General features: G+C 36.3%; 1 long non-coding RNA gene across 3 annotated transcripts in view; it reads right to left on the bottom strand.

Moving 5' to 3' along the window:
- Positions 1-14,894, bottom strand: part of LOC108520699 (uncharacterized) — a 91,902-nt gene that overhangs the window by 55,788 nt on the left and 21,220 nt on the right. For all 3 annotated transcript variants that reach the window (XR_001882979.1, XR_001882981.1, XR_001882980.1), the window contains exons 3-4: positions 12,881-12,970; positions 12,600-12,755 (exon numbers count right to left, since the gene is read on the bottom strand). This is a non-coding gene — a long non-coding RNA (uncharacterized LOC108520699). The remainder of the gene's footprint in view (positions 1-12,599; positions 12,756-12,880; positions 12,971-14,894) is intronic.

Below are 14,894 nucleotides of genomic sequence, written 5' to 3'. Positions count from 1 at the left end.
GGAATTACTTCACAGTAGCCTAACACTTAGGTTATTGGTGCTTTGGGTGAATGAATACAATAAAGTAGAATAGAGAGACAACAGGAGCCATAGGACACAAAATGAGAATTCTGCTGACTCTGAGAGATTACAGCATAAAGTTTCCAGGAAATTCTAAATTTTGGAGAATTTTTGGAAATATTTGAGAAGTCACTGGATCACCACAGGCCGTACAGTTTTCTGCAATGGTTTGAATCATTTTATTTGGTTGTGAAATGTGAGTGACCTCAGAATGCTAGAGTACTTGCATATCACCAGGTTCCACACTAAATACATGATGATGACAATGATGATAACAACAGTGATCACAACACTCAAGGAGGAAAAATACTGGCTTGGTGTGATGTAAAAATTTCCTCTGTAGCTTTACTTATTCATCTTAGCTGGAATGCATTGTATGGATTCAGTTTCCTCTATCTAGGCCTCACCGCACCTTCTTAGAGATTTTTCTTAAGAGTTTGTTTTTGTTGAAGGCTCTCTTACTACTCTTTCTTTTATTCCCCCTACTCTCCCTTTTCAGGCTACAGCTTATTAAGTGCTGGCACTTTATCAGCTATATTTCAAGCCCAGATTCAGGGCAGCCACTACTGAAAGGGCATCCTGAGATAAAGGACGTGGGTACACACAGAACAAGCTCCTCAAGTTTCTCAAGACCAAAGAATAGTTGGCACTTCATACTGTTAACTTATCATTACAGTTCAGAGTGGGTTAAAAACAGGAAATATTTTAGACCCTGGATAATTACTTATTGTTAGCTCTCGTGCATATGCAGGCTTCCTTAGCTCAGTTAACCCTTCCTTCTTTTCCCAGGGCCTCCATCACCACTCTCATACACTATCTGGGGCTCCATCCTATTTTGCATTAATTCCTTTTAATTATTTTCATTCCAAACCTTTAGCAAACAATAAAATTAAAAACAAAATGAGCATCAAGATACAGTAGGAATATTACCAGCAGGTACTTGGCAAACATATCTGTAGAGACATCTATCATTGCCCTTGTTATATAATAATTTGTCTATGTAGAATTCTCTCTCAAATATGCCACTGCCCGTTTCACCAGATATTTGAGAGCAAAAAATCAGTCTATCAATCAAACCATTCTTTAAGCAAAGAATGAGAGCTTGAATCTGTGAAATCTAATATTCTGACCTCAGGTATCATTTATCTGTTTATGAGACTCTGCCTAGGATGGAAGCTGCTCACATAACGGAGAATAGCCAATGATCTCACAATCTGGGTAGATGGGGGCTTGTGTAAATACCTCTCAATCTAGATGATGATAAACCTTGACACTTGACACTTCAGAGTGAATGCTATCAAACTGGAGAGCAGAAGAGATCTTAGACATTATCTGGATCAAATACAGGTCTTTTGCTGCACTGATTTACTATTCTCTGATATTTTTCCCCTCCACCAGGTATTTTTCACTTTATAGCAAATAAATCTTTCATAAAATTCTGTGCATAAAACGTCACTATCAGACGCTCCATTTACAAGGAACTACAAGGAGGATAAACTCTTTACCTACTTATTAATACTAAATCTATAATCTTCAGGCTTGGAAATGGGATGCCAGCTGGATCAAAAACTCCCAGCTTTTATTTAGTCAAGGAGCCATCAGGAAACAAATGATCCTCACAAATCAAAATAATTCAAGGATAAGAGGCTAGTTTCAAAAGTGTGGGGACAATGTAGAGAAACCACAAACAATAGTGAAGTATTGCAGGGCTACTAACAGCAGTGCTATCAATATTCCTAGGCCTGAATGGCAAAGGGAGTGAGTGTTTATCAAAGGTGGAAAGAGGGAATAATGTGGAGAGAACTGCTTTGAAAGATGCTCTGATCTTAGATTCAGAAACACAACCATCCCAAGACAACACCACAGAGCATCAACCGGTGGAATACATGCCACAATCTTATTCTTTCCCATTCCTCCAATCTTTTGTTGTTGGGACTGAATTCACCAGAAGCCAGAATGCAAGAGAGCCTATTGATGTAATTCACATAGATCAGCTTCTCTGGGTGGAGTAGGGTAGACAACTATGGAGAAAAGTGTTGACAAAGCCCCATGTTAAAAAAAAGTTACTTATTAAAACAACTGCCTCAAAACCAAAGCAAAAAGCAGAGGTAAAACTTGTCAGACATAGTAAGAAAACAAAAGGCAATAAAATATAAGCTGGCACATCTCGAAGAATAAACAAAACAGAGATTTAGAAACTAAGGCCATGCTGAAAACTTCATAATACAGAATTGAAATTGCTGAAAACATAGCAAAGGACTCAGAAATTGGGATTAATAAAAGCAAAAATAATTATATGAACACTTTTAAAAATAAAAATAATTAACAAGAAAATGATAACTTTGAACACAGAAAAGGAGATTCAACATACGTCTTGGTATTCTCTAAGAAATTATTATTTCAGATACAACATAAGGATTATAGTTAGTAAAACTGTATTGTATTCGAGATTTTTGTTAAATAAGTAAATTTTAGCTGTTCTTGTCACTATCAAAAAGTAACTATGTGAGATGAAATAAATACATGTTACTCTTCTTCAGTATAGCAACAATTTAGTAGCTATAACATCATGTTGTAACATGTATAACATTCTATAACATCATGTTGTAAACCTCAAACTTTAAAATTTATTTTATAAATAATGACAAAACCAAAATGAAAGCAATCTAGGTTGACAGTTCTTTCATTTCAGTACATTAAACATGTTCCACTACACAATTGTTTTTTTTTTTTTTTTTTTTTTTTTTTTTTTTTTTTTTTTTTTTTTTGAGGAGAGTTCACTCTGTCGCCGGGCTGGGGCAGGGCCGGATCTCAGCCTCACTGCAAGCTCCGCTCCCGGGTTACGCATCCCTGCTCGCCTCCCGAGTTAGCTGGACTACAGGCGCCGGCCACTTCGCCGGTAGTTTTTTATTTAGTAGAACGGGTTTCACCGTATCTCGCCAGGATGTCTCGATTCCGACCCGTGATCCGCCGTTCGCCTCCAACAGTGCTGGGATTACAGGCTTGAGCCACCACGCCCAGCCAAATTGTGTCTGATGAGCAATCTTTTGGCATCTTTAACTTTGATCTTCTGTATATAATATCTCTTGCTTTCTCCTGCTACTTTTAAGATTTTACCTTTATATCTGGTTTTGAGGAATTTGATTATGATGTAAATTGGTGTAGTTTTCTTCATATTTCTTGTGTTTGGGGTTCATTGAGCTTTTTGGATCCGTGGTTTTATATCTTTCATCACATTTGGAAAATTAAGCCATTATTTCTTCAAATAATTTTTCTGACTTTTACCCTCCTTTTTGAGTCCAATTACATATATACTATGCTTATGGAAATGTTTCCCCAGTTTACTGATATGCTTTTCTTTTCTTTTAAGTTCTAGAGATAAATATATATAGTTACTATATATATATAGTAACTCAGTCTTGGAACCAGATTGAGTTTTGTGCCAAGCAGGTGTTTCTCAACAGGTGTTTCTCAAGCAGGAAGCAAGACAGCCCACAGAAACCCTTGTAGCCAGCCAGAGCTCTGACAAGCCCTTGAGAGACCTTGAGACTCCCAGATCTTCAGGTTCTATGTGCAATAGATGGAAGCCAAATGGCAAGGTACTAGGGAGATTCCCCCCCTCACCATTCTGCAGGAGGACAACTCCTCTGGCACCCTGCCACCATGACAGGTAAAGCAAGAGAAGGGTAAACGGTCTTCACTAAGTGAAAATGTTAGTGAACTAAAAGAAGGAGCCATCTTGGAACCGGGCAACTTCTAGAAAGTGGAAGACAGCATGGGTGCAAGGCCAGGACAATGACAAGGAAAATCAGCACTTACACTTGGTGAAAGGCTAGGCCCTGCATGACCCCAGCAATGCAGTCACCCAGGGCCTGGTGGATCTGTGTTCTCTCAACTCTTCTTTCTCACGGATACTGAGGAAGGGCTTGTTTTCTTAGACTTCTGCTCAGCTACCAAACTGGGACTAAGAACTTTATTAGGGAAAAAAATGGAATTTTAAAACATTTTAAAGAAATTTTTTTTTTAATTCTTTGTTTAGCTTTTTGAGGGACTGCTGAACTGAGTTTCACAGAGGCTGCACCATTTTACATTCTCACCAGCAATGTGTGAGAGTTCCAATTTCTCCATATCCTTGTCAACACTTGTGATTTTCTATGTTAGGTTTTTTGTTTGTATGTTTTTTAGTCATTCTTGTAAGTGTGAAACGGTATCTCATTCTGGTTTTGATTTACATTTCCCCAATGACTAGTGATGTTAAACATCTTTTTATGAACTTATTGGCCATTTGTATATCTTTTGAGAAATGTCTATTTATGTCTTTTGTCCATTTTAAGTTGAGTTTTCTTTTGTTTAGTTTTAGTTTTTTTAGTCTTTTGTTTAGTTTTAGTTGTCCATTATTTATTTTGAATATCAAACTCTTATTAGATACATGATTTGTAAATTTTTTTCCCATTCTGTAGTTGCCTTTTACTATCCTAATAATGTCTTTTGGTGCACAAAAGTTTTTAATTTTTATAAAGTCCAATTTATCTTTTTTTCTTTTGCTGTTCATGCTTTTGTTGTCATATTTAAGAATCTATTGCAAATCCAAGGTTATGAAGATTGACCCCTATGTTTTTATCTAGAGTTGTATGGTTTTAGATCTTGTCTTTACGTCATTAATCCCTTTTGAGTCATTTTTATACCTTATGTGAGGTAAGTCCAATTTCATTCTTTTGGGTGTGAAAATGCAATTATACCAGCATAGTTTTTTGAAAAAACTGTTCTTTCCCTCATTTAATGAACTTGGCACCTTTGTTACAAATCAATTGCTTATAGATGTGTGGGATTATTTATAGACTTCTAATTTTATTTTATTGAGCTATATATCTTTCCTCATAGCAGTACTGCATTGTTTTGATTACTTTAGCTGTGTAGTCAGTATTAAAATTAGAAGGTCTGAGTTCTCCAATTTTGTTCTTCATTTTCAAGACCAATTTATCTATTTGGAGTTCCTTGCAATTCATATAAATGTGAAGATAGAGTTTTTAATTTTGACAGAAAGGCTGTTGGAATTTCCATAGGGATTGTGCTGAATCTGTAGATTGCTTTGGGCAATAGTGACATCTTGATAATATTAGTCTTCCTATCTATGAATATGTTATGTCTTTTGCTTACTTAGGTTTTCTTTAATTTCTAGCCACAATATTTTGTAGTTTTCAGTGTACAAGTTTTTCATGTTCTTAGTTAAATTTATTCTTAAATTTATTGGTTTATTAAGAGTGTCTTTTAATACTACTGAGAATGAAATCCCTTTTTAAATTTCATCTTCAGATTATTCATCGCATGTGTACAGAAACAACCAATTTTTGTACATTGGTCTTATAACCTGCATCTTTGCTGAATTCATTTATTAGCTCTAGTAACATTCTTTTCAATTCTTTGTAATTTTCTATTTATGGGATCAATCATATCATCTGTAAATGGCAATCATTTTAACTTCTTCCTTTCTAATTTGGATGCCTTTGCTTCTCTTCCTTGTTTAATTGCTCTGACTAGAACTTTCAGTACAATGTTCAATAGCAGTGATGAAAGGGGTCATACTTGTCTTGTTCCTGATTTTAGAGAATCTTGAGAATATTTTTTCTTTCATTGTGGATCATTTTAAGAAATTTATGTGTTTTGGAGAATTTGAGCTTTTAATCTAATTTATGCAATTTATTGGCAAACCATTGCTTATAGTATTCTGTCATAATCTTTTGTATTTCTGTCAGGTCAGTAGAGATTGCTGCACTTTCATCTGATCTTAGTTGTTTATTTTTTCTCTTTTATTTTCTTTGTCAGTCTAGCTAGAGGTTTGCCAATTAAAACATTTTTTTTCTAAGAACAAGCTTTTTGTTTTATTGCTTCTTTTTATTATTTTCAATTCTCTACTTCATTTATGTTCACTGTAATCTTTATTATTTCCTTTCTTCTACTAGCGTTGGTTTTAGTTTGCTCTTCTTTTTCTACTTCCTCAAGATGTAAACTCAGGTTGCTGATTTTAGATCTTTTTCTTTTCAATTGTGTTTACAGCTATAAATTTTGCCCTAAACACTCTCTTCCCTGCAGTGATGCACTCTGAATTTTTAAAAGTTAAATTTTCACTCTGTGTTTGATTTTTGGAGAGTGTCTTTTGTTTTGTCTTCAACTATGCTAATTTTTATTTCTGGAGTGTCTAAGCTGCCAATAGTCTCATCCTGTGTCTTTCATATCAGCCAGAATATTTATCTGTATTATTTTGATTTGAGTCTTACGTGTTTGATATCTCTTCTCTACTTTTTGAACTATACAACATGATTATAATTACTATTTTAATATCCTTTTCTGTTAATTCTGGAATCTGGCAGCTTTATTGATTTACTGATTTTTCTCCTCATTATGGGTCATATTTACCCGCTTCTTCACGTGTCTGACAATTTTTAATTGGGAACGTCCTTCATTGTAAATTTTATCTGATTGGATGTTGAGTATTTTTATGTTTTTATAAATATGAGTGTGCTTTCTTCTGGAATGCAGTTTGATCATTTCAGGTGTTGCTTTTAAGATGAGTTAGGTAAATTCAGATCAGTGCTCAATCTCAGACTATGTATTTCCCACTATGCAGGCAAGATCTTCTTGAGTACTATATTCAGCGTTCCATAAATTATTTTCTTCAATGCATCTGGTGGTAACATCTACCATTCTCAGATCTATGTAAACACTGGACACTGCCCCTACTAATTCTTTCATATTCTTCTTTCTCCAGACTGATCAGTATTCAGCAGAATATCTGAGGTCAGGGAGGAGGATAGGGACTCTGTAAATGCCTGTGGTTCTCTCTCTGTTTTGCTGTCTCCTTTCTTCTTTCTGTTAACCTGCTCTGCAAATTCTAGCTGCTTGAATTTTCAGTTTAGCCTCCTCAGATCCCAAGGATGCTTTCTCATTCTGCCAGAGTTCCCCCATTAGGTTGCAAACTAGAAACTTTCACAAGGCAGTAAGTTGATCATAGGGCTCATCTTATTTGTCTTTCGTCTGTCATTCTTTGCTTGATGCCCATTCAATGTATTGAAAACTATTGTTACAGGGATTTGTCAGTTTTTGATTTTTTTCAGAGAGCAGGGCAAATCTGGTCTGTCTTATTACATCTTGGCCAGAACCACAGGAAATTCCATATACAACAACAAGCCATAGGTATTCACGACCTTCTTTCTTATTCTGTGGGTTGAGCAATTTGTTTCTGATGACATAATGTTAAGATGACCTAAATACAGATGCTGTAATCAAATTTTGTTTTTCTCATTTAGCAATCAATCATTGAGTCATTTGTGTGAACAGATATCAGTATCTAACATCTTAAAACATTTTAGTCATGTAATTCTTCCCCATTCCCCATCCCCATATCTATCCCTTGGCATTCCTTCTTCTCCATCTCCATTCTATTCTAACTTAATAGTGGTAGAAATTAGTTTGTGAAATGCACTTTCTCAAAGTTCAGGTAGAATAAAATTTTATACAGATATAGTAATGAAAATATATTAAAGTTATAACTCCGCATGACAATAAATAATAATTATTGAATGTTCACCATAAGTTAGAGATTTTTCTAAGCCTTTTACATATTTAAAATCATTGAATCCTCACAGAAACCATTCAACAAATTCGCTTATAATCTCCAGTAAAGATATTGGGGTTCAGGGAGGTTAAGAAACTTACCCAAGGTCACAAAGACCATCACTACCCAATATTGCTGCATGGAGATTTTACCTCCAAAAAGTGTATATGTTTATGTGTGGGGAGCTAATTAGCTAGGAAAAGCCCTAATGTAATATGCTTTATTTATATTCAAATTACTGATTGCATAGAACAATGTTGGCCCAAACCTAATGCTATTGTGAAAATGGACTTTTGTCTTATTCATCGTTTCCTTGGTAGTCATGATATCTGTGGATCATAATAATCCTGGTTTAACTGTCAATAGTGGTAGTGAGTCTTTTTCCATCTTGTCATTCTAAAAGTCCTGAATTCATGATCTACCCTTCAGATCTGATCTTCCTTTTACATTTCTCATTAATTTTGTTAAAGAAAAATTATTCATTGGCACTTATTAAAGATGGTAAGGAAGGCTCTACCAAGAAAGGGGATTATTGTGATGAGTGTAGGAACCACTTCAACAGGGGAAGAGAGATTGGGTCTGACTTCAACTCCAAGGAAAAGTGGGGATTTATAGCCAAGGAACAGAGTGGGAGTCAATGGATGGAAAATTATTAGGAAGAAATTTCAAGGGTAAGGGGGATTCTTGCTAGACAGACTCAACAGAATTCTTGTTGAGTCTCGAGGTGATAAGAATGGGGAGTGATTGGATACGAAGGGTGGGAAATTTTCACTAAACTGACTTAGCAGGATTCTTGCTCAGACTGGATTCTCTAAGAAGAAAGAGGGAAGCTGAAGTTGGGGCCCGGTTGAGCAGAGGGCTCAGAGGAGCCTGATTAAAATTGGTCAAAGGAGAAAGAGTCTTTGTCAGTATGAAAGGCATCATTTACTCACCCAAACCTGAAACTTAGGATTCTCTGTGGTTCTCCCCGTCCCTCACACCTCCACAGAGTAAGTGCTCAAGTCCCCTTGATTCTAAACCAAATATCTCATGAGTCAGTTTCTTTTGCTCCTTACCCACAGTCTCTGCCTTAGTTTAGGCCCTTGGCCCAGCTCCTCTGGGTTGCACCAACAAGCCCATATCTCCTTACCTCTTGTTTCATTTCCCACCCACATTTACTACAATTGCCACAGTGATGTCACAGTGGTTTTTCAAGAATTGAAACCTTTTCCTGTCATTCATCTATCATAAGTCTTCCACTTTAAACTTTGAGAAGCTTCATACTGCTTTTGTATAAACCCCAAATTTATTATCATGCTTATTGGACTCCCTATGCTGCAGCCAAGCTTGCCTTTCCAGGCTTGTCATGCCCTCACATGAATTCTTCACATCAGGTAGAGCATCAAATCCACAGGCCCCTCCATACATCTGGCTCTCCCATCCCTATAACTACACATACTTCCTGCTGCACCTTGCAGTCCCTTCCCCCAAACTTCCTTTATCTCCATTTGCCTCCCTATATGCTCCATGCTCAGCTCCATCTTATTGTGTTCTAGTCTTACCTCTAGTCCTTTATGGAGAGCGGCGGGAGTAATGAATTATTCCTATGCATCTGTTGCAAGAACTCATATGCCAGGATTTCAGGATGCTCCTTTTCTATCTCCAGACTGATTATGAACTTCCTCCTAACCAACTCCCCTGTCATCTTAGCTGTGCCTCTATTGCAATGACTAATTTGGCAAGCTATGACAAAGTACCAGACAGAGAAATCATAAAAAGAGAAAACTAAATGATACTTCTCTCTGTGTCCTCAAGTTCTAGAATAATGCCTTGCTGTTCAATAAGTATTTACCAGGGAATAAATCAATGAAAAAATAAGATGATCAATTTCCTAACATTTTTCCCTTTAGAAAACAGAAGAAAGGTTGAAATCTGAACTCATACCTGAACCAATCCCGGTTGACCATTTTCTGCTAGTGACATTAGTGTTGCCATTGAAATAGTATAAATATCAAATGAAAGTTTGATAAAGCCACCTCTGCTAAAAATACGTAATATGTAACATGCATAACATTACAGAATATATGTATTATATACAAGTGTATTATAAGAACTGTCTTTATCTTATATATGTATATATGCATATCTTATATATACACGTATACGTGTATATACGTGTGTGTATCTATAGATAGATATCTGTGTACGTGTGTGTACACAGATACGTGTGTGTATCTATAGATAGATACACACATGCACACATATATAAGATAAGAAAGGAGCTTAACAGGGCAGTGACATGTAGATTTCTCTCCACTGAAGCCTAAAATTATTTTGCATGAACAACTACAAATGAAATGTGCTATTTTACTGGGGTCTGTTTACATGAGCATAAACTGGATGCTTTCATCTTTTGTTATTTTTTCTTACATTTCTTAGAAATGTTTAAATAGCTGTGATTATAGATTGGCTGGATAAAGACATGGTCAATGGATGTGGATTTTTTAAGTGGTAACATTTTTGGACCACAGGGATCCTCAAAGATGCTTGTAATAGAAATAATTTGCATAAAGATGCTAGAAAAGTTATTGAAAATACAAGCTATTTAAATACATACAATGGAGAAAAACAAGATATGGAAAGGCTGTATTTTTTCTTTTGCTCATGCTTGAGGAAGCGCCCCTCCTGTCATCTGAAGTTTTCTCTTCACCTGCACCTGCCATCTTCTATTTCTTCAACTTCTACTCTCCTGACTGTTAAAAATCAGCATTTAAATATAGTATGATAGTCAAACTTCTTCCACCTTGTTTAAAAAAGAAAAATGAGCCCTCCAGCACTCACATTTTTTGAGTAACTATCTCTTCTCTGTTTCTATTTCTTCGCCCTTACACTTCTGGAAAGAGTTGCTGATTCTGTCTCCACCTCCTATCTTTATAGTCTCTCAAGGGACTTTCCCAGACCACTCTACTGAAGACACTCTCATGATCACCACTGGCATCTTTATTGCTCAGTCCACGTGAATGACATTTTATTTGGCCAGATCTTGTTTTATTTGGCCACGCTGTAGCCCTTGGCAATATTGAGAACTGCTGCCTCAACAGTGTCTCACTCTTTGATTTCTATGACATCATTTCTTGTTTCTTCTCCCACCTTTTTGGCTATTCCTCCTCATTTTCCTTCATCAGCTTTACTTTCATGACCTGTTCCTGAAAGTTGACGCTCCTAGCATATCCTCCCGGACCTTCACTTTCTCAAACTACACAGTTTTCTTGGCCATCTCCTATGCTCCTATTCCCCTAATGTGCTGATTATCAGCAAATCTGTATCTCCAGCCCAGGTATTTCCTGAGTATCTTTCATATCCAGTAGTCTCCAATGTGTTGTGTACACCTTCCCTGGGGTATGCAAAATAAATCTATGAGGCTACACAAAGAAAAAGACATTTATATTTTTGTATATTTTCTTATCTGAAATATGAGAAAAGATTGTGCTAATTTATTAATGTTTACCATTTGCATCATCAGTAATGTCCTCAATGGCTTTTTCATCCTCCTGTTTCTGGTTCGCATGGACATGCTTTGTCTCTGGTTTATCAAACACCACACACATGCAAAGGTACCAGGAAGCTCCAGGTTTGTTGAGTGTCTCCTACAAGGAGCTGTTCACACAGGAACATCCCAGCTATTGGTCAGCCTTGACCATTAAGCTCCCCTCCCTCCTCATCCCCGGGATCCAGCAAAACCAGGTGGTATAGGTCTAAATCCAGTTATTATTCCTGAGCAGTGCTGATAAACTGGTATGTCCACTGCAAAACAACTTGCAAACCAATGGTTACAGAATATTATTTACTGGTTATCTCATGGCAAAGTTTATTTTTATTTTGTTAGAATAAAATGTTTTAAATTTGAGGACATGTGGTTCTCTAAATTTGCTATCTAAGAGGTATATTTGATAAAATTATCATCATTATCTATTTTCCCCAAGATTAGAGTGATGTTTTGAAACAGTGAGAATATCACTGCTTTTTGAAATAACATGGTGAGGAGGTAGAAATATATGAAAATCAATATTTGAAATGTTTCCATAATTAACATGCTTTAATAGTGAAAATGAGCATTACTTATAAACCCTCTCACTTAAAATACCTTAGCATCACAAATTTTCTACTGTTGTAAAAAATTTCCCCAAAAGTTACATTTTTAAGTCATTTGTCAAATGCAAATTCTTCCAATTCATTTGGTAGAAAAGCAACTGAGATTTTCTAGGATGTTGAAAAGTTACAGAGTAATTGTAACAAAAATCTTTTCATAATTTCTGGAAGATACTGAAAGATAAGTATCTTTTGTTTTAAATGGCATTTTCTTGTGAGAAAGTATTTTCAGCATTGAAATAAATTTAAACTTAGAAGCAGGCATTTGAATCACTCTATCACACAACATTAAATCAAGATTTCAAAAACAATGAAATCATATTCAATTACATTTCTCACTAAATATGAATAACAATAAATATTTAAGTATTTAAATAATAATAACATTAATATTTGGAGAAAGCCATGAAGTTCTGAACTAGTACATAATAAATGAGATGAAACAAGTAAAAAATAGCATATATTTAATCAGATCATAATCTGAGTTAATGTTTTTGTTGTTTCTTAATTTTTTTTTTTTTTTTTTTTTTTTTTTTTTTTAGAAACAGGGTTTCACTGTTTTCCCACACTGATCTCAGGCTCTTGGGCTCAAGCGATTCCCCCACCTTGGCCTATCCAAAGTGCTGGGATTACAAGCAGGTGCTGCCACACTTGACTCATTTTTGGTTTTGTTTAAGCATTATAACATGCAGAAGTGATGAGTAATAGAAAAAAATATTTAATCTATTAAGACATAGAGATATCTAATTTGATGTGCAGGTTTAAATCATTTTAGTGGTGTAAATGTGTTGTCAAGTACCTCCTAATCCTCTTGTGGAGCCATGTACTTTCTTCTGCTTTTCCTTCAGTCTTGCAGCAGACCACCCATCTCACTTTGATTTCCCCAGTTTTTCTGTTTTTCCATCCTCTCCTCTCTCCTTCAACCCATTCTCCACTCCCAGCCAGAGTAGGGTTTCTAAAATGTAAAAATGAGCAGTCACTTTGCGCAGTAGAAAGCTGCGGTGGTTTCGCTTGCCCTCAGGCTGTATGTCCAGTTCTTCATACCCCTCCCAGGCTCCTCCAGATCTGCCCCCTGCTGACCTTGTACCCAGCTGCAGCAACGCCGAGCTCCTCACAGCTTTCTAAAGTGGGCTGGCTCCTCTCATGACAGGGTCATTGCACAGGCTCACTCTGTGGGGGAACACAACCGGGGTCATTGAAACATCACTTTCTTCAGAAAGCCTCTTCTGATCCTTGGTACTCCAAGCAGCTGTTGTCAGTGACTACCCCAGGACTTAACCACGCCATACTGATTTTACTTTCCTGGATACTTAATCACAGGTAAAGTCACTGAGGCCACACAACCCTGGGGAGAAAATGCTGTTGAGCAGGCAGGATTTTGATGATATTTTGTGAATGATACCCAATTCTCAAAGTGTCTACATTCACACTTCTTTTCACCCTGAGAAAATTAAGCCACTATGCTTTTAAACCATTCTTACTTGGGTTTTATGTAACATGCAGAAAAATGCAATTATTACAGATACAATTGGTTCTGACTTGTATGGATACACTTATAGAAAAATGCGTGTGAGGATATATTGACCAGCAAAATACTGATTTTTTTCTTATTTTGATTTGTCTCTGATCAAATCAATGCATCTCTCTACATAAATGCATCAGAGGGAATGAATGAGAATATGTTGAGTAACAAATAAATTGCCAAATCCCAGTGGTGTAGCACACTGAAGTCTGATTTGTCTCTCACACAAAGGCCCATGCAGGTTAACTAGGGCTAGCCTCCAGCCAATGACTCAAAGATCCAGACTCTTTCTGTCTTGTGATTACCATTTTTTTTAGAAAGGCATAAAATTCTGTTACTCAGAGACATGCATTCTTAATATCCTGACATAGTTACTTCCATGTAAGCAGCTCTTTGAAATGCCCATCTCTTGGTTATATTGAACTGTGGTTTTTAAAATTTTCTCTATGAAATATACAAACTGATGTTCATAGAAAGATACAATCCATGAAAAATAAACTACTTATTTATTTATTTGTTTATTTTTAAAGTTTTACTTCTTCTTTTTTAAATTATACTTTAAGTTCTAGGGTACATGGGCACAACGTGCAGGCTTGTTGCATATGTATACGTGTGCCATGTTGGTGTGCTGCACCGGTTAACTTGTCATTTACGTTAGTTATTTCTCCTAATGCTATCCCTCCTCCCTCGCCCCATCCTATGACAGGCCCTCGTGTGTGATGTTCCCCACCTTGTGTCCAAGTGTTCTCATTTTTCAATTCCCACCTGTGAGCGAGAACATGTGGTGTTTGGTTTTCTGTCCTTGTGATCATTTGCTGAGAATGATGGTTTCCAGCTTCATCCATGTCCCTGCAAAGGACATGAACTCATCCTTTTTTATGGCTGCATAGTATTCCATGGTGTATATGTGCCACATTTTCTTAATCCAGTCTATCATCGATGGACATTTGAGTTGGTTCCAAGTTTTTGCTATTGTGAATAGTGTTGTAATAAACATATGTGTGCATGTGTCTTTAGAGTAGCATGATTTATAATCCTTTAGGTATATACCCAGTAATGGCATGTGGGTCAAATGGTATTTCTAGTTCTAGATTCTTGAGGAATCAATACACTGTCTTCCACAATGGTAGAACTAGTTTACAATCCCACCAACAGTGTAAAAGTGTTCCTATTTCTCTACATCCTTTCCAGCATCTGTCGTTTCCTGACTTTTTAATGATACCCATTCTAACTGGTGTGAGATGGTATCTCATTGTGGTTTTGATTTGCATTTCTTTGATGGCCAGTGGTGATGAGCATTTTTTCATGTGTCTGTTGGCTGCATAAATGTCTTCTTTTGAGAAGTGTCTGTTCATATCCTTTGCCCACTTTTTGATGGGGTTGTTTGATTTTTCCTTGTAAATTTGTTTAAGTTCTTTGTAGATTCTGGATATTAGCCCTTTGTCAGATGGGTAGATTGTAAAAATGTTCTCCCATTCTGTAGGTTGCCTGTTCACTCTGGTGGTAGTTTCTTTTGCTGTGCAGAAGCTCTTTAGTTTAATTAGATCCCATTTGTCAATTTTGGCTTTTGTT

The sequence above is a fragment of the Rhinopithecus bieti genome, unplaced genomic scaffold (genome assembly GCF_001698545.2).
Source record: "Rhinopithecus bieti isolate Rb0 unplaced genomic scaffold, ASM169854v2 scaffold_51732, whole genome shotgun sequence".
Lineage (NCBI taxonomy): Eukaryota > Metazoa > Chordata > Mammalia > Primates > Cercopithecidae > Rhinopithecus > Rhinopithecus bieti.
This window is presented reverse-complemented; position numbering and strand designations above follow the sequence as displayed.